General features: G+C 50.0%; 1 protein-coding gene across 1 annotated transcript in view; it reads left to right on the forward strand.

Moving 5' to 3' along the window:
• Positions 1-20,456, forward strand: part of FBXO38 (F-box protein 38) — a 226,997-nt gene that overhangs the window by 10,139 nt on the left and 196,402 nt on the right. The window lies entirely within an intron of this gene.

A 20,456-nucleotide genomic window follows, 5' to 3' on the forward strand; every position in this document is an offset into this window, starting at 1 on the left:
AGCCGGCCGCGCGCGTTCCCAATCTCCTGTCTCTCTGGTTATGTCTAGTTTATCTTTTTATCGTGCATCAAAATAAACGATTTTTAGTTCTAGAAAAGCACCAAACATGAAACACTGACTGTAAGTGTAATTACAGCGCTGGCCTGCTGCGTAGGCATTCAAGTTCACACACAGCACGTACAATACACGCACAGTCCGAGCTGAGAGCGCGAGTGTCGGAGCCGCGCATTTCTGGGAGATTAGTGCGCAGCGTGCCCACGGTGCATTATGACGCATACGGCCGAAGGCCAAGTGACTGCACCACCCAAGAAGCACAGTAATCCCTCAGAAATGCACTGCCTCCAGTGGTGCTTCTGTTACTGAGAACGTGTATGAAATGGAATCTGGACTCGAGAAAATGGAAAGCTCATATGATAAATCTATGCTTTTTGGGGATGATTGTTGAAGCGGGTATGACATTATTGACAGACAGCACAGACGCTCCATTAGTGCCCAGAGATCTGGAGTCCGAAGAGCACATCTTACTTACACGTGGTGCATATCTTACATTTCTCTCTGGCACACGTTGCATTTTGAACAATAACTACAAAGAAAAATGTAACCTGTGGCCTATATTTCCTTTCCGACTGATAGACAATTCTTTTCATAAGCACCCTTTATAGATGAGGAGATCAGTTTAGCCTATTGAAAGGCTTGTTTCTAATGCCATGTGTTTTCCAGCTGCCCGTTGGTCATTGCCAGTTTGAGTTTTGTGGTTCCTCCCTCATCCATTTTATTTGAAGACCACGTTTCCCATAAACAAAGTATTGCCGCTAAAACCACGAGCTGGCCCGTTTGCCTGTATAAAGGCCAGTATGTGGCCCTCTAGGGAATAATTCGAAGTCATATTCATGGTTGCATGTGCTGTTGTATGCCAAGCATTTACTTCCTGTTTGTTGTACCAGCCAACGTTTACCTGTGCTTTATGACTCTTTAGGCATGTGTATACTTAATCACATGCCGCCTGTGCCAGTGTATTTCCAGCGTTTCATCTGATGACTTTTTGCTAGCTTTTGTGTGCCCACGTTGTTTCTTAAATGTTCTTGATAGGTGCTTCCTGTAATCGCAATTTGTTCCTTTAAGCTTTAGAAAAGAGGACCTGTACAGTTACCGTAATATGTAACACTATCACCCAACTCATTGGAAATTGGTTTACTGATCTCTGAAGGATGTAAGGGTCAACCGTTCCTTCTTCCTTTCATGTCACACTTGTAATGACGTGAATTAACCTACACAGCAAACTTGTTGTGTTATATTTCATATCGGTACCCTGACATAGGTTTAGAGAACATCGTACTCTTTCCCTGCATCATCTCCGCTTCATTTCATATGAACGAGCCTTATAAGGACAAACCTCCAAATAAGGACAGAATGCCTTATGGGGACTGAACGCCTTATAAGGACTGATGCCTTTTAAGGACTAAACCTTTCACCTAGTTTCAAGACGAGGGTGGGTTGCCCAAACAATAGATGTCAACCGTAGAACATATGAATAATTTATGAGTACACTCTCCAGGGGGGGCATACTTCACCTCTCCTATCTAAGCACAAAGGTTTAATCCCCAACGTCATCATATTAACAATGGGTAACACACCTACATAGACTGTATAAATACAGCACCTCTTGCTATCAGTAGGCAGGAGGGAAACAAGACTTCAAAGCTGATACACTGACCAGAGACGCTGCGGCTCCGGCATGCCATCACTCCAGCTGACACTGGTCTAACCATCCCATGCAGGGTATCCAACTTAAGTCCAGGACGATGTCACACACTCTCACTATTCATGTATGGGGGTTCGGTTAAATCCTCGTTGGATTCTTGGGTCTTAGATTCTAGGCTCTTGGACTATAAAGGCTCTTAGGCTTATTAGCTCTTTTAGCACCTACTCACCTGCTAGGTACACTCCGGTACATCTAGACAGGCATCTTAGGAGTACGCACTTTATTTTATAAATGCATTTGAGGTTCATGCCTATTGAAAAATGGTAGAGCTGTATTCCCTTTTATTCACTGTACTGCTGATACTATATCTCTGCTATTGTATTACAGTTGTAGCAGCACACACATTTTACATGAGAAGAACAACGGTACAATAAATTCTTATTGTAACTCGCCCGACTGTTTCTTCTGTGTATCTTTCTGAGAGCAAAACAAGCAAGCATGAGTGACTGGGTGAAAAGTAGCATATTGTTTCCACGCGTCTGAGGTTATGTTCTGAGGTTTCAAAAACAAATCTCTCTGATAACAGGAGATTCTAGTAGCGCTACGAGCTAGCTAATGCGAAAACAGACTAACATATTCGGCGGGGATGCACGGAGTCAGTCTGCCACCAGACCCACAGTTTGTTATCCGCAAATGCGTAGGTCCTGCATGAAGGGAACTATTGGAACTACACTACAGTCGGCTGTCATTGGTGTAGGAATCCGACTCTTTACACAATATATCTCGTTTTGATATATCCTCAAAAGAGTCCCGGGGTCCCCTTATGATTGCACAGGGGCTTGCTGTGGCAATCCCAAGGTGCTCTTCTAAGGGGTAGTGTGGTCGAGCAGACTTAGGCTTATCACTGAGGTGTGTAAGACATTTGAAAATACACACACTGGTCAATAGATGAGACATGTGACTCAATAAGAATATCTACACCAATTGATAAAATTAACACATATCTTTATATATGTTAGGGCACCAGAAGTAGTTTGTTCAGGTAAGTACATTTTTAAATAGGAATTGTTTTCAGTTCAGTAAGTCAACACTTAGTGCAGTTTTTGAAGCTTCAATGCTATTCTAAGGGAGGAAAAGCCAATGCGGCATCCAGCTACAGTACAGTGACTTATGGGACCAAGCTCCAGGACGGTTGCTGGGATGTCAGTTCTTGTAGGATGCCACCACGCCCTTCTTTGTCTTTCAGGTCAGCAGGATCTGATTTCCTGGTGCCGGGGGCACCCTTTAATATTGAATTCAGTGTAGTGTGGGGTAGTAGCCAAAGGGCTATTTACCCTTGGGGTCACTACATCCCCTATATGGCCACTTCCTGTAGGAAGTGGGCATAACCCTGCCCCAGAGTTCCTAAGTGTGTCAACACAAATATGGCCACTTCTGAAAGATTTGATCCACTTCAGGTTAGGCCACCTTAGGGGTGGTACTAGCCTGAAGGGTGGGCACACCTACTCGACTAGCTAATTTCTCACCTGTTTAGATGCCAAAGGGTTCTCGACAAAAGGGGTTCGGCCTCCTCTCCTTTGATGTGAGCCAGATTGTTATTTGAAAGGTACGGGCTTCTTTGAAGCTCTTCAGTCTGGGAGTGCTAATCAGTAAGTCATCCTGAGGGAGGGTATGTGAACACCCTCTTCCCATGCAGGCTTTGTTTCTGACCTCCTGCGAGCAAAGGCCCTCACCCTAGGAGGTCAGAAATCTGTCTTGTGTGGCAGACTGGCAGAGACCAGTTAGCTAACACACCAGAGGCTGGTAGGTCGCTCCCCCTCCACGCAGCTCCAACTGTGTGCCCCTGCTGCCGCCGCCGACTCGCTGGTAATTGTCCTTGGCTTCTGTGCCACTGCTCCCCTCTGTGACCCCACAGAGCACATTTTGTGCTCTGTGCCACTCGTCCCCCCCCCCTTGTGCCCCTTTTGGCCTGTGTGCCCTGTTTTTGCGCTCTGTGCCACTCGTTCTCCCCCCCCCTTTTGTGCCCCTTTTGCCTGTGTGCCCTGTTTTTGTCATCTGTGCCACTCGTTCCCCCCTTTGTGCCCCTTTTGCCTGTGCCCCGTTTTTGTGCTCTGTGCCACTCGTTCTTTTTCCCCCCTCTGTACCCTTTTGCCTTCTGTATCGATGACTGCGCCAACACCCTCACCCGCTAAAGAAACCCTCCAACAACCACGCCAGCAAGAGAGCCACCTGGTTCACCAACGAGCTCCAGACCTCCAAACGTGCATTCCAGAAACTGGAGAAGAAATGGCTCCACGAACACACACCGGACAGCCACGTAGCCCACAAGGATGCCACCCGCAGACATCACCACCTCATCAGACTAGCCTAGAGAGTCTCCTTCAAAGACCGCCTGGATATCAATGCACGGTAGCAAAGAGCTCTTCAGCATCGTAAAGGAACTCTCCAACGCCAGCGCCAACGACATCCCGCCCTCACAAGAACTGTGCGACTCACTGGCCACCTTCTTCCACCGCAAGATCGGTGTCATCCACGACAGCTTCAACACCACGACTGCCCGACTACACCAGACTCCACCTCCCCTGCGAACACCATCAGCACCAACCGCCTGACCTCCTGGTCCAACGTCAAGGACGACGAGACACGCACGGTCATGAACTCCATCCACTCACGATCTCCGGCAGACCCTTGCCCACACCACGTATTCAACAAAGCGGACTCAGCCATCGCACCCCAAGTACGGAAGGTCATCAACATCTCCTTCGAAACAGCGACATTCCCGGAAAGCTGGAAGCACGCCGAAATCAACACCCTCCTCAAGAAGCCCAAGGCAGATCCCAAGGACCTCAAGAACTTCTGGCCCATCTCCCTGCTCCCGTTCCCGGCGAAGGTCATCGAGTAAATAGTCAACATACAATTGGCCCGCCACCTCGAAGACAACAACATCTTGGACCCGTCCCAGTCCGGATTCAGACAAAGCCACAGCCCTCATCGCCGCCACAGACGACATCAGGCACCAACTAGACAACGGCGAAACATCAGCCCTCATCCTCCTGGACCTGTCAGCCGCCTTCGACACGGTCTGCCATTGCACCCTAAAGACACACCTCCAAGAAGCGGAATCCAAGAGAAGGCCCTCGACTGGACCACGTCCTTCCTCTCCGGCAGAACCCAGAGCGTCCGCCTCCCACCCTATTGATCCGAAGCCATCAAAATCATCTGCGGTGTCCCCCAGGCCTCATCCCTCAGCCCGACGCTGTTCAACGTCTACATGGCCCCCCTCGCACAAGTGGCCCGCAACCACGACCTCAACATCATCTCCTATGCCGACAACACCCAGCTCATCCTCTCCCTCACCAAGGACCCACACACCGCCAAAAACAACCTCCACGAGGGAATGAAGGCTGTCGCCGACTGGATGAGAAGCAGCCGTCTGAAACTGAACTCGGACAAGATGGAGGTCCTCATCCTTGGACCCACCCTCCCAGCCTGGGACGACTCCTGGTGGCCGACCACACTGGGACCAGCACCGACACCCACCAACCATGCACGCAACCTAGGATTCATCCTCGACTCCTCCCTCTCCATGTCCAAACAGGTCAACGCCGTCTCCTCCTCCTGCTACAACACCCTCCGCATGCTGCGCAGGATCTACAAGTGGATCCCGACTGAAACAAGAAGAACGGTGACACAGGCCCTCGTTAGCAGCAGACTGGACTACGGCAACGCACTCTTCGCAGGAATCCCAGCCAAACACCTAAGACGACTACAACGCATCCAAAACTCCTCCGCCCGACTGATCCTCAACGCCCCCTGCCGCAGCCACATCACCCCCCCACCTGAGAGACCTACACTGGCTCCCCGTCAACAAGAGGATCACATTTAAGCTCCTCACCCACGCACACAAAGCACTCCACAACACCGGACCAACCTTCCTGAACAGCAGACTCCGCTTCTACACTCCCACCCGCCAGCCTCGCCCTCGCCGCTGTCCCCCGCATCCAACGAACGACCTCCGGCGGCAGATCCTTCTCCTACCTTGCCGCCAAGACCTTGAATACCCTTCCTGCCCACCTACGGCAGACCCAAGACCTACTCGTCTTCAGAAGACTACTAAAGACCTGGCTCTTCGAGCAGTAGCAGCACCCCCCTCCCCTCAGAGCCTTGAGACCCTCACGGGTGAGTAGCGCGCTTTACAAGTTCTCTGATTGATTGATTGATTGATTGGGCAAAAACTTTGTTTGGGGCATACCTGGGACTCTGTCCACACGCCGCTGGGGCCCACACGCTGCCTGTTCCCCCTGCCGCCGGTCATTTCCTGCCTCACGGCCGCCGGGGAACTACAGCTCCCAGCAGGCCGAGCGGGTCACTTCCTGGCCCAGCGCGCCCGGAGGCGCAGAAAAGGAGGAGGCTCCCACTGAGGAGCGGGGGCAAAAACTTTGTTTGGGGCATACCTGGGACTCTGTCCACACGCCGCTGGGGCCCACACGCTGCCTGTTCCCCCCTAACGCCGGTCATTTCCTGCCTCACGGCCGCCGGGGAACTACAGCTCCCAGCAGGCCGAGCGGGTCACTTCCTGGCCCAGCGCGCCCGGAGGCGCAGAAAAGGAGGAGGCTCCCACTGAGGAGCGGGGGCAAAAACTTTGGGGCATACCTGGGACTCTGTCCACACGCCGCTGGGGCCCACACGCTGCCTGTTCCCCCTGCCGCCGGTCATTTCCTGCCTCACGGCCGCCGGGGAACTACAGCTCCCAGCAGGCCGAGCGGGTCACTTCCTGGCCCAGCGCGCCCGGAGGCGCAGAAAAGGAGGAGGCTCCCTCCGCGTCGCGGAACGCGCGCGGGACTGCCCCGGGCTAAGCCCGGGCAAAGGGCGGGCCCTCTGTGGCCCTCAGAGGACCTGAGGAGGACGGGGCGGGCCACCCCCCTTGGCTTTCACATCTGATACCACATCTCGAGGGTAAAGACTATTTTTCATCTATTTGGTGGTATTCCCTTATTATTATGACTTCTAAAGTGGATCACCCAGCTAGCGCTGCAGGATCTGGGCAAATGTTTTCATGGTTAGAGGAGCTAAACCTCTTATGTCAAACCACCTATGCACCATCAGAAACCCCCCCTTCGCCCATAAGCGACATCGTACTATCAGCTAACTCCACCCTTTCGGAGCAGCCCACATTACTTAATAAAACTTGTAGTCCTCATATCGCACCCCTCCAGGTTTCATTGGTGAAAAGGACCCAAACACCGCCTCCAGCCTCACGCATTAATTCCCCAACGATGCCATCGACAGATGAGGCCCAAGATCCCTTAATCCCTCTTATACATCCGCATTTATTACCGCTCATTGAAAAATTGCTTAGTTCTCTGATAGCCCCGTTGTTGGACAAAATTAACATGTTAGGGGATAGGCTCATTGGATTAGAGTCAGCAATCAAGGCAAATGTGTCGGCTGACAAACACTGTGACACATTTAACCGTCCAAAGTCACCTCCTACTCACGAAGGCTTTATACGAGATAAAGGCTGCCAAATACAATTATCTGGCCCTAGTACAGGGGGGCAAAAAGTAACCAAACATTCTCTAAGTGTCTCCTTTCCCCAGTTGACCGCACCTAGAGCAGTTCATGATAAGATTAAATCAATCCATCTACCACCAGAAGCGGCCCCATTCGTGTGCATACTTGCTGGCGTCCCTGCTCTTCCCCCTGGAAAAATGGAGAGCCAACATGACTTACTAAACAAAACCAAATTCTGGCTGTCAAAAAATAGGCCACTGCCTCGTCATCTATATGGAGCAATAAGGAGTGTCAGGAGGGTGGACTGGCTGGGTTCCCTTCATAAGGATCTTCCTGGGGACCTGGTACTCGTGAGATTCAGAGACACAAACATTGTCCCTTACTTGAAAACCTGGCCGCCACAAGAGACAGACGGCCCAATATCTATATGGGACTTATATGACTTTTATCCCTCAATCCCTGGTGTTCCCCCTTGTTCGAAATCATACCCTACATGATCGGTTTACATTATGATCTTTCTGGGAAATACTGGGAGTGGTAATAACTAATTCTAACCCCCATTTTCACCATCTCAACCCGGGGGTGGAAGGGAACAAATTATCTTTGGGACTTTGTCCTACTGTTTTTTGGATTAGATTGGACTTGGCAATCACGGAGTGATGTTGAACTTTGCAGGGTCATACCTAAATTTACTCCTCCTTTTAGACTTTTTAACCTTTTTTTCTTTTATTTAGTCTGCCACTGTTTCTTTCGATTTTTCTTTTTAAATGATGATCATCTTTTTCTTTACCTTTTTATTTGAATGAAATTGTCTAAATGTACTGTATTATTTTTCTGTTACTGTATGCTTATATGATATTCTTTGGTAATATCGAATAAAGCTTATTTTGATTTGATTTGATTTGATTTGATTGATTGATATGCTGCCCTGTGAGAAAGTGCCTCTTTTGACATGGTTACTTTTTGCCTAGAAAATGTGGTTTTGATTGGCAGGTACCCTGTGTACCTACAATGAGGCTCTTGTGCCAGAGCTCATGCCCAAAAACTGGACCATGATTTGCAGCTTCAGCACCCTGTAAGCCCCATGTAAATGGAGCCCTTGGTAACTGGGGCATGGGCACTGAAGGGGCTCCCCTCACTAAGGCCAATATCACTGTAGCTTGATTGCCTTGGTGCAGTGGAAAACGATAACGACAAAGTCGACATAGCACATTGCATATGCGCCATGTCCTGCATCACTGTCCAAGGTATAGTTGTCACCCCTCTAGGATGCCTTACAAGCCCAAAGGCTGGGTGCACTATATCTCAGGTGTAGGCATATCTGCATGAGCTGATATGCCCCAACAATATGTGTCTATTCTTAATATTTAAGTGCCAGGGAAGCCATGGAATGTACATGGACTGTAAACTCGACAACTCGAGTTCCCCAGCACCATGATTGCTTAACTAAACCCAGGAGTGTTTGGTCCCAAACAACTCTTCATAATAAACCACCACTCATGCCAGTGTTGGGAGTTATTCAAATATGTACTCCGAGGGCACCTCGGAGGTGCCCCCAATAACCTAAAGACCCATGGTGTGGTCACTGGCTGGCTTTAGGCAGCTGCCACCACCAGACCTGTTTCTGTACCCCTTGACCAAAAGCCTTTGCTCTCCGAGGGCAGAACCACAGCACATCCTGGTCAGAGGTGTCGCACCTCCTCCCACAGGATGAGGACAGTGTTCGAGAGGGATGCTCCAAAGGCCCGTGCCACCTTTGTAATGTGACTCCACCCTCTGCTGCTAGCAGCAGATGATAGACCCCGGTTCAAACCTCCACTTTTGGTGGGGGAACCAGTGGGAAAAGTAGTAAAAATAGTAGGTGTGCCCCCCTTCACCAACTCCACCTCTCAGGTGCCGGAGGCGAGGTAAAGCACATTTTCAGTGTCCACCGTTTTTAAGACTGTGGTACGTATCCAATCAGGGCTAGGGCTGTGCCCCCCTCCCACAGGATGGTGACAAAAAGTGGGTGTAGCCCCCCCAGGTAAGAAACCCATTGGTCCCTACCTGTTACTCCCCTGTAACACTCCTAAATCTAGTATTTCGGTTCCTCCCTCAGACCCTGAAATCAGATTCCTGACGATCTACGAAGCCTGGATGCTGAAGAGCTGTCTCCATAAAGAAATAACAAGCAGTTACAATGCAACGGTCTTGCCTTTGCAAACGTTAGAACTATTGTCATTGTAAATGACAACATTTTCATTTGTGTGTTGGTTTTGAAAACAGAAAAATAAATGGCATTGTCATTTACAATGCCAATAGCTTAATCTCTCGCAAATGACTCACACAAACACACAGTCCCACACACACACACAGAGCCCCACACATACACATGAGTCCCCCCACACATACACAGAGCCCCCCCACACACACACAGAGCCCCCCCACACACACACAGAGCCCCCCCACACAGAGCCCCCCCACAGAGCCCCCCCACACACACAGAGCCCCCCCACACACACAGAGCCCCCCCACACACACAGAGCCCCCCCACACACACAGAGCCCCCCACACACACACAGAGCACCCCACACACACACAGAGCCCCCCCACACACACAGAGCCCCCCCACACACACAGAGCCCCCCACTCAAACAGAGCCCCCCACTCAAACAGAGCCCCCCACTCAAACAGAGCCCCCCACTCACACAGCCCCCCCACTCACACAGCCCCCCACACACAGAGCCCCCCACACACACAGAGCCCCCCACACACACACACAGAGCCCCCCCCACACACACAGAGCCCCCCCACACACACAGAGCCCCCCCACACACACAGAGCCCCCCCACACACACAGAGCCCCCCCACACACAGAGCCCCCCACACACACACAGCCCCCCACACACACAGCCCCCCACACACACAGAGCCCCCCACACACACACAGAGCCCCCCACACACACACAGAGCCCCCCACTCAAACAGAGCCCCCCACTCACACAGCCCCCCCACTCACACAGCCCCCCCACTCACACAGCCCCCCCACTCACACAGCCCCCCCACACACAGAGCCCCCCACACACACAGAGCCCCCACACACACAGCCCCCCACACACACAGAGCCCCCCACACACACACAGAGCCCCCCCCACACACACAGAGCCCCCCTCACACACACAGAGCCCCCCCACACAGAGCCCCCCCACACAGAGCCCCCCCACAGAGCCCCCCCACACACACAGAGCCCCCCCACACACACAGAGCCCCCCCACACACACAGAGCCCCCCACACACACACAGAGCCCCCCCACACACACACAGAGCCCCTACTCACAGAGCCCCCACTCACACAGCCCCCCCACTCACACAGCCCCCCCACTCACACAGCCCCCCCACACACACAGAGCCCCCCCACACACACAGAGCCCCCCCCACACACAGAGCCCCCCCACACACACAGAGCCCCCCCACACACACAGAGCCCCCCCACACACACAGAGCCCCCCCCACACACAGAGCCCCCCCACACACACACAGCCCCCCCCACACACACAGAGCCCCCCCCACACACACAGAGCCCCCCCACACACACAGCCCCCCCACACGCAGAGCCCCCCCACACGCAGAGCCCCCCCACACGCAGAGCCCCCCCACACGCAGAGCCCCCCACACCCACAGAGCCCCCCACACCCACAGAGCCCCCCACACCCACAGAGCCCCCCACACCCACAGAGCCCCCCACACCCACAGAGCCCCCCACACCCTCAGAGCCCCCACACCCTCAGAGCCCCCCACACCCTCAGAGCCCCCCACACCCTCAGAGCCCCCCACACCCTCAGAGCCCCCCACACCCTCAGAGCCCCCCACACCCTCAGAGCCCCCCACACCCTCAGAGCCCCCCACACCCTCAGAGCCCCCCACACCCTCAGAGCCCCCCACACACACAGAGCCCCCCACACACACAGAGCCCCCCACACACACAGAGCCCCCCACACACACAGAGCCCCCCACACAGAGCCCCACGCACTCAGAGCCCCACACACTCAGAGCTACACGCACACACACACACTCAGAGCTACACGCACACACACACACTCAGAGCTACACACACACACACTCAGAGCTACACACACACACACACACTCAGAGCTACACACACACACACACACTCAGAGCTACACACACACACACAGAGCTACACACACACACACACACACACTCGGAGCTACACAAACACACACACAGAGCTACACACACACACACACACTCTGAGCTACACACACACACACTCTGAGCTACACACAAACACACTCGGAGCTACACACACACACTCGGAGCTACACAAACACACTCGGAGCTACACAAACACACTCGGAGCTACACAAACACACTCGGAGCTACACAAACACACACGGAGCTACACAAACACACACGGAGCTACACAAACACACTCCGAGCTACACAAACACACAGAGCCACACACAAACACACACACACTTGTCCCTAACGTTGGAGTTGCCTGCGCACTTGCAGGGCAACTCTGAAAATGGGCACCGGGGAAGGAAGACATGGGCCCCTCTGGGCCCTTTAACATTACTTAGACCCTTCTCTGGGGCTCTTTACAAAACCCGCCCAAACGTTGGAGCGGCCCATTGAGCGCCCGGGGCCGCTCTGACTCTGTCTCTCTCCCCCGCACCCTCCCCACCCCCCCCCCCCCCCCCCCCCCGGGCTCCCTTTGAACCTACCGGCTGGGGCGGAGGACTCTGACATTCTCCCTTGCTTCTCCGCGGTGGGGGCAGGAACCCGATTTAAGGGCGGCGCAGAAACTACAATGGTCAATAGTGGGGGCGTACTAGAAACAGAAAAGTCATGTATCTTTACCATTCCCTTGCCCCACAACTCCCACCACATTTTATATTTCTAATGGGCCTTTACATTTTCAAATTGCGTCGGATTAACTACGTTTAAACAGTGTGCACATTGGCAGTGACAGAACACAGTAAAAAGACCTTTGGGGAAGGAAGGCGCGAAATACCCCCTCTAGTCAGTAAATGTGACGCAACTGCTGGAGTAAGAGGGTGAACCCTCTACTTGCGTTTGTTAAACACACTTTTATATAAGTATACATAACTGATCTTCAACCAAGACGGTGATTAACGAAGGGAAGCCGAGTTAGCATTTTTTGTGAAATAAAAAATTATGATAAAAAGAGGGGAAAAATGAGGAACACTATCTCCGCCCACGAACGAGCGCGTCACCAACTTCAAGATGGCGCCGGAGTCCCTCCTCCCGGGGGAGGCGTCGCCATCTTGATGTGTTTTTAGCACACCGTAGACAAACCTGAAAATGACCGATTTGATGATCAGTCATATCACACAAGTGAGAGTGCAGACTAGAAAATATAATTACAGAAATAAAATAAATATACATTTAAACTGAAAACTGGATATAAACAGAAGTAATACAACTAAGAGGCCGCAGGCCTACAGCGGCCCTTTTGTTATAAGTACGCGTGCTGTCTTCCTCCGAGGCCTAGCTGCGGCCTCCTCGAGGCCTGTAGCGCCGGGGGTAGGCCTTGACCATTCACCACCTCCCTCCCCTCTTTGCCCGCGCGAATCGTTGTCCCTATCAACCACTTATAGTTCCACAACGGGAAAGGATTCGGGAATGCGCCGCCGTCGCCTCGTTACACCTACCTGCGGTTGGTCCATAGAAAATCCTCTTCTCCCACTACCGGCCTGGCCCCCTTGTGCAGGCCGCTCCGTGACCAGGCCTACCCTCAAAAGTTTCTGTCTTGGTATCTCTGATTCGTGAAGTGTACTCGCACCGATTGAGAATTCCCCGCTTGTTTTTTTTTTCTTCCGTTGGTCGGAGGAGAGCGTAGGGTGGGGGGAGAGCCCAAGAGAAGAGAGGGGCCGAGAGTATGCAGCAGCGCTGAGGCGAGAGAGGGACGAATCATCCAAGCGGCAGGCCGCAGATTCTCCTGGAGCAGGCCCATTTTTCTTCCGTTGGGCGGAGGGGAGCGTAGGGTGGGGGGGGGAGACCCCAGGAGAAAGGAGGGGCCGAGAGTATGCAGCAGCGCTGAGGCGAGAGAGGGCGGGGGGACAAATCACCCAAGCGGCAGGCCGCAGATTCTCCTGGAGCAGGCCCATTTTTCTTCCGTTGGGCGGAGGGGAGCGTAGGGTATGGGGGAGAGAGGAGACCCCAGGAGAAAGGAGGGTCCGAGAGTATGCAGCAGCGCTGAGGCGAGAGAGGGCAGGGGGACAAATCACCCAAGCGGCAGGCCGCAGATTCTCCCGGAGCAGGCCCAGCCGTCTGAGCTGCGCGTCGCGGGGTAGCTTCGGCCCCCCGGCGGTAGAGCCCACAGGCCGAGTCCGAGGCCACCTACTTGAGTGCTTCTCAAGCCCGGGTGAAAGAAAGGAGCCTGGTTCCGGTGGTTAACAAGAAAAGTGAGCACAACCAGGAACTAAGCCCCGTTCTTTTCAGACTGGGGGCGTGTTTTTTTGATTGACTGAAGACGTCAGAGAGAAATAATCAAAAAAACACGCCCCCCATTCTGAAAAAGACGGGGCTTAAATTGACAGACAACCCTCTTCTCCAATGGCTGGCCGCCGTTTAGGAAGCCAGCCAATGGAGATGAGGGGCTGGTTTCAGCCCCACTACTAGAAAACATAAAATCTCGCCAGCGAGACTGCGCAAGCGCAGGCTACGCTAGCCGAGACCTAAAAAGGACCAGCGACTGACTTGATGCCAACTCTGCCGGCCTGGCTGCTGTATTTTGTCCTTGCTCCAACATAGGGACCTCCAAAGCCCTAAGAGCACTGCCTGCCTTCAACAAATACTCCAAATTCCCTGTGGTAAGAGGACTTGTCCAGAAGAAACCAACTTAAAAGAAAAATAACTCTGCTCTGAGGAACTGTGAAACCGCCTTTCGGACCCACCTCTGCACATGAAGCCAACGTAGCCCAATGGTCCAGCGAAGGTTCTGCAGCGTTTCTGAGCCAGAGTCTACCATGTGCTGACCCCTGCTGGACCCCACTTTGACGCCTGCAGCCTCAACTCGAAGACTCCCCCTGAACGTGACGTGCCTGGTAAGCTGTTTCGCAACGCCAAAGGACACCCTTGCACCCGAAGACCCTGGGCCTTGGGGAACTTGACCAACAATGTCCCAAGGTTCCCTACCATCTCTACTTACTTGGGAAGGTGTGGTTTTTCTTAGTTTGGCCTCCAGGCCTCAGTATGCAGCCTTTCTTCAAGACCAATCTTCCCCCATTGAATTGCATTGGGCACCAGACCCTGTGTTGACACTCGGCACCCAGCTGCCCCTGTGCCGTTGAGGGTGTAAGTTTGGTGCTGCCTTGTTGCACCCCCGTACTTACCTTAACTCCAGGAGACCGACCCCATACACTTCGATTGCCTCACTGTCTCCATTGGTTAACATTGGTTAACACTGAAGCTGGGATGTGATCTAAATGGGGCGCTGGCCTTGAACACTGCTTTGAACAACAATGTATTGAAATGGTTAATTATGTATACATGTAATGCATTATGAGATTTTGTCAGCCTGTTTTAATTAATTAATTCAATAAAAAAAAAAACATTGGTTAACATTGTGCACCTGACCCTGAATTTGACATCTGCACCTGGCTGCTGCTCATGGTGCAGTCTTCGTGTTGATTTGACCCTTTCCTGGTATTGACCCACGAACCTGGAGACTGAATTTGTAAGTTGAGTACTTACCTGCAATACTGCATCCCTGTTTTCCTCCCACAGGTTAACATTGCAAAGCCTTTAAATTGCATCGTGTCCACTTTTTAGAGTGTAAAGTATTTTTCCTGAAAAAAAGTACTTACCTTTTCGTTTACATCTTGAACTTAAGATAAAACCTGAGAGACGCTTATTCTTCTAAAATTGATGTGGATATCCTTTTTGAGTCGTGTTATTTATCGGTCAATGTGTGTATAGCTAATGTTTTACACTCCTCTGTGTTAGGCCTAAAGTTGCTTGACCACACTACCACAAACAGAGCACTTTGGGTTTGCATTGAGTCCTGTACACTTCTGGGGGAACCACTGGACTCTTGGCACAATATAATCACCTAGTTGTATATCATATACAGAGTAAGCTTCCTACACGCCCTCTGTGTGCATGTATTTACAAATCCACCATTCCCTATTTGTAGGTCTCGCTGAGTCCGCGCATGCGCTTCGAGACATTTTGTAGTGTGCTTTTAAAAGTGCTTCCCCAGGCTTCTGCTGGCCTAGCGCTTGCGTTCACGTGCATGCGCGCAGCCGCCAACTTTCTCCATGTTACTCTCTCCCTGTTAGATTGCTTCCCTTCCCTCCACCCACCGTGTTGCTCCCCTTCCCCCCACTCATTCCCTGCCTTCTGATGCTTCCGCCGCTCTCCTATTGCTCCCCTCTCCCGTGGCGTTTGTAATCCTGCCCCCTCGTTGCCCCTCCGCCCTCCACTGTGCACGCGTTTTTCCGTGTGCTTGTTTGACTAATAAACAGTTTTCCTCCAAACCCTGGATTTGCGTCACTTCGCTAGGCTGTCCGGGATCCCAAAGCCTCTTCAGTCCATGTATTTGGACAATAACTTCTGATCATAAAGCCAAACAGGACATAGACAGTGCAGGTGATAATCGTTCTCTCTATGTCTAACCAATCTGACACCCTGTCAGGCAGTCTCCTTGGAGACGGTACGGAGAGGAGTTGGCCTAACGGCTAGGGCGCTCGACCTCGGACCTGGGGATCTGGGTTCGAGTCTCGGTAACGACGCCAAAAACCTCCTGTGATTCTGGGCAAATCACTTAATCTCCCTGTGCCTAAAAATGAATGCGTGTCCTCATGTAACGTAACTGGTGCTATGTAAAGCGCTCTGATACCTGATTCAGTTCGGGTCTAGTTTGCACTATATAAAACTCTGCGAAAAAAAAAAATATATATCACACACCCACTGGCCCGCAATGTCACATTTCTTTCAGCCCTATAGCTCTGGTAGACGAAGCATGTAAGCGGAATTAACTGTGAAAGAAGGGTGAGGAAACTCACTTTATTGGGGTGATGGGTGATATATTCAAAATCACTTCAGCTGTCTTGCAAAGTTTTTAAAATAATTACTGCTCCACTCCGTGAATTAAAAGGTGCAAAAATAAATTAGGTTTTTCCATTACACTCACTACTTTTGAAACTGTTAGTTAATGTATTTGTTTCCTGATATCCAAAACCTGAAACTGAATGCAATAGGAATCTCCTTTGAGGGCCCAAGACCATGAGAACGTTGGTTTTAGTCTTTTATTTTAGCCTCACTTGCCTCCGATGCATCCCATTGGGTTGGATACTGCTGTGCTAGGAGGTCTGTTTCAAGGATAGGTACCGAGGTGAAATAGTTTCAAATCACTAGCCCTCGGGCATCAAGGTACTGCCAGAATCTTGTCCGACAAGGCTAGTGGCAATGTAAAGCAGCAACACATTCTTGTTGTTTTAGTTTCGTAATTAGCAGATACCTTTTAAGTACATAATGCTTATTTACAGAACACAATAGGCAGCTGCAACCAGCGATGGTGCAATTTCATAGCGAGCTTCAGTTCTCAGAAGTGAGAGCAGAAACTACAAAGTGAGGATGCCACTGTGAGTAAGCGGATAGTAAAGAGACAGCCTAGTACAAAACATTAAACTACTTTCCAACATGCACTCTTGGTTCCTAATGTTTTAGAATCTGTTGTGCGTTGTGCTATCTGATCAGCACTTAAAACGAGCAATGACATTTTCTGCAGCAAAGGGATAATAGAAGCGTGGGAGCTGGGAATAGCAGCAATGTGGATGAACTAGGACTCCTTGAATATGTGATCATTTCAGTTACCTGGTCACGTTTCATGTTGTCTTGTATTTTTATTTCATGCAATCATATCAGTAATACGATTATACTGGATTACACCCACAAAACAACATTAACATACAATAAAACATATCTCAAGGATGTGCAATAATGTTGATAGCATGTTGGTCATTGGTCTAAAAAAAGTACCATGATTATCAAGGTGGCCAACAAATAATGTGATGCTGCAAACATCACAGGTCTGTTTACCGGAGGGGTTAAGGCTTTCAAGATTTCTCAGCAAAAGCAGGAGCCATTGGGATGGCATACACTAGACAGAAGAACGAACTACGCAACTCGTCTTCTAGCAAACTAGATGACTGTGGCACTGCTTTGTGTGGGCGATGGCATGACCTAGTGATTGTTCTGTATAAAAATTCAGAGGCTTAATGCCAACCCTGAAGTTAATTTTACGGGCCCTTGGCTCTACCTCATCTAAAAAGAGCTCACATCTGCTTACACATTTATAAGTAAGAACAACTTTGGCAGGTTTCCTTGGGCGGTCTTTGCAAACAATTTCTCTAGTAACCATAGTTAGTATGTGGATTTAACCTCAGATGATGTAGTGGTGATAATGGATTAAGTAAAAGACCATAGGTAAAACAGATATATATCTGCCAGAGAGGATGCACAGAACTACCAAGACCGACCAGTGGATCAACTGCCTGAAGAGACCAATAAATACATCATTCAGAGCCTCCCTATAATGATTTAACTTGGGCCTTCCCATACTCTGACCATACAATAGTGGTCTTTAACTAGCTAAAGATGAACCACACACAATAAAAAGGGCCAAAAGCAATGGAGCTGCGGGGCTACTACTTGGTAAACTCAACAATTGTTTTAGGAAATTGTTCTCACATATGGATACTGGTGGGTTCCCCAAATTTGTGCTCCAGAGAGTGAGGCAAAACTGTAGCCTATAGACAACTAGGGCAAGGGATATAGACCTCACTCACTAGTGAAGCAGAGAATCACATCCAAACACTGTCCAAGTAGGTTCTGTAAAATCAATATGTGTTTTTCTCCCCATTTTATATCGGATAACACATTAATGTCCAGATACACACAATCTTGCCCTTGTTCAAGAGTTGAATTGTCCAGTTTAAAATAATTCTCAAACTTCTTGTGAGGTCTAAACATCATCAATTTTGTTTTAGCAGTACTAATGGCTAGGTCCTTCTATTCACAGACCTTATGCAATTTCTCTAATGGGTTCTGTAGACAGGTGGTGTCTTTGGGTGTCTTTAAGATGAGCAAAGTGTCATTAATAAAGTCCCCCCAGTAAATAAGAGGGTTGCATATATGAAGTCAAGCTTAACATAAGGAAACTTTGAATCAAAAACAGAGACGGACTCCTTTAGGTTTATAGAGATTAGTGCTGACTAAAAGGACTAGGTATATGCCCTGTGCTGGTGAGTGTACAGAAGAACATCCCTAAAAACCATATTAAGAACTGGAGGAAAGGATTCTGCTTTACTAAACTGTTCACGTCTGACAACAGCTTCATTTGTACATTCACCTGAAAAAAAACTTGGATAAGTAATTGGTAGGTCCAGACACAACAGAAAAAGGACCATCAATCTACTCTCTTCCATAAATATAGTAATCCTAAGAGAAATTCCACAACTTTGTGCCGGGAGCTACCAGTTAGGCACATTTACCCCTTCTCTACGAATTAGTGCTATAATGTGAAGTGTAAACAGAAGGCTCTCAGAAGAGTGATATGGGAGCGCAGAGCAGTAGAAACAAGTTGAGGGGGAAATTTCTATTAAAGCACCGTCGCAGTACAAAGCATCCAAAAAACCTTTTGTTCCCTGTGGCAACGCAGCACATCAAGTCTCCTTCCTATACGCACTGAGAGATGTATAAAACTGCGGCAGATGAGCGAGATATGGCCTGAAGTCTGGAAAACTGGGATTTCAACTCAAAGAATAGTCACTGTGGTAGCACCTCACATGTGCAGCTTCCTCCAACGAGCAAGGTGCCACAGTACCCAGCCAGCCACTATTCCAGGATGTGCTGCCCGTACACTTTCTCCATCTTCCTGCTTGAAACCGAGCACCACTTCTTTATGCAATAGGGAGCAGTTGAGCAACCCCGTGATGAGAAATGCCTAATGGGATTAGAGGGTAGCTGAGTCAGGACTACAGAGTCGCTCAGAAATGGAAGGCAGTCTGCTAAAAGCACGAAGGAAACAATCCAGCATTGGCATAGCCAATAGGTTTCGCCTTTGGGACCTTATAAGTGTTTAGCCATGCAACACTTGATGTTGTTGCACCAAGGATATTGTGCTGGATAACTAATCACTTATATAAAGTCCCAAAGGCGAGACCTATAGGCTATGCCAATGCTTGTTAGGGAAGCCATCATGTAGCTGGGGAACATGTTTTCACCAGTGCCCAGGAACATGTTCTAAAATGGCTTCCCTGTTCACTTGCCCTGGCAGTAATGTAACTGACAAGCAGAGTGGGATATCTGCTCATTCAGCAATGACCTCACATGTAATACCAAGCACCTTGCCATAGGGCTGTAAGGCCTACTGTGAGGGGTGGACTTAACAGTGCTACGTGCAGTGTTAGGGGATCTGGCACACATGGATGTATCTCGGTCGTGTTTTCATTTATGTGTGCACAAAACATGAAGCCTGCAGTAGCAACCTTGCATTAGTTTAGTGGGGGGGTCTCTTAAGGTGGGACAAGTCAGGCTGCAGCCTTAGGGCGAACCTCTTTAGCACCTCCGGCCCTGTGTACCAGTGGTACCATTTACTAGGGGCTTGTAGAGGGTGGTAAAGACATTGCTAATTGGGGTAACAACTGTAGAGTTTTGGGAACGAGATCTGGCACTGGGCATGCACATCATGTACCGGGCAAAAAATGGGGGTGACCATGTCGAAAATGAGTACTTTCCTACAATTGACTATTGCTTTTCTAGTGATAGTGTATAAAGAAATTCACTGGCATAGTCATACAAGATCACAGAATGCAATAATACTGATATAGGTCGCTGAATCTTTCTGCGAAATTAAATATACCTTGAACTGTCACATATTGGACTTGAATAAATGTAGTAATGCCAGCATCTTACCTTGGAGTGAAGTCTTTCCCTTTTGGATACAGCTCACAATATATATGTGACAATTACCCTCCACAGGCAGCAGTTGAAATGGTCTTCTTTGAGTAACCACCCAGTTGGCTCATCACTAATGCATATAGCTGCAGAGTTCCCAATGTTCACCAGTAGAGGAAACCTCATTGCTACAGCACTCCATTATCTGTCCATTGCAGCAAAAATCAAATTTAAACCCACCCCATCTACATTAAAAGCAGAATTTGCCTCCTTACATTGTGCTCTCCTATTAATATTTTCCTTACTTCCTG

This window comes from Lissotriton helveticus, chromosome 7 (assembly GCF_964261635.1).
Source record: "Lissotriton helveticus chromosome 7, aLisHel1.1, whole genome shotgun sequence".
Taxonomy (NCBI): domain Eukaryota; kingdom Metazoa; phylum Chordata; class Amphibia; order Caudata; family Salamandridae; genus Lissotriton; species Lissotriton helveticus.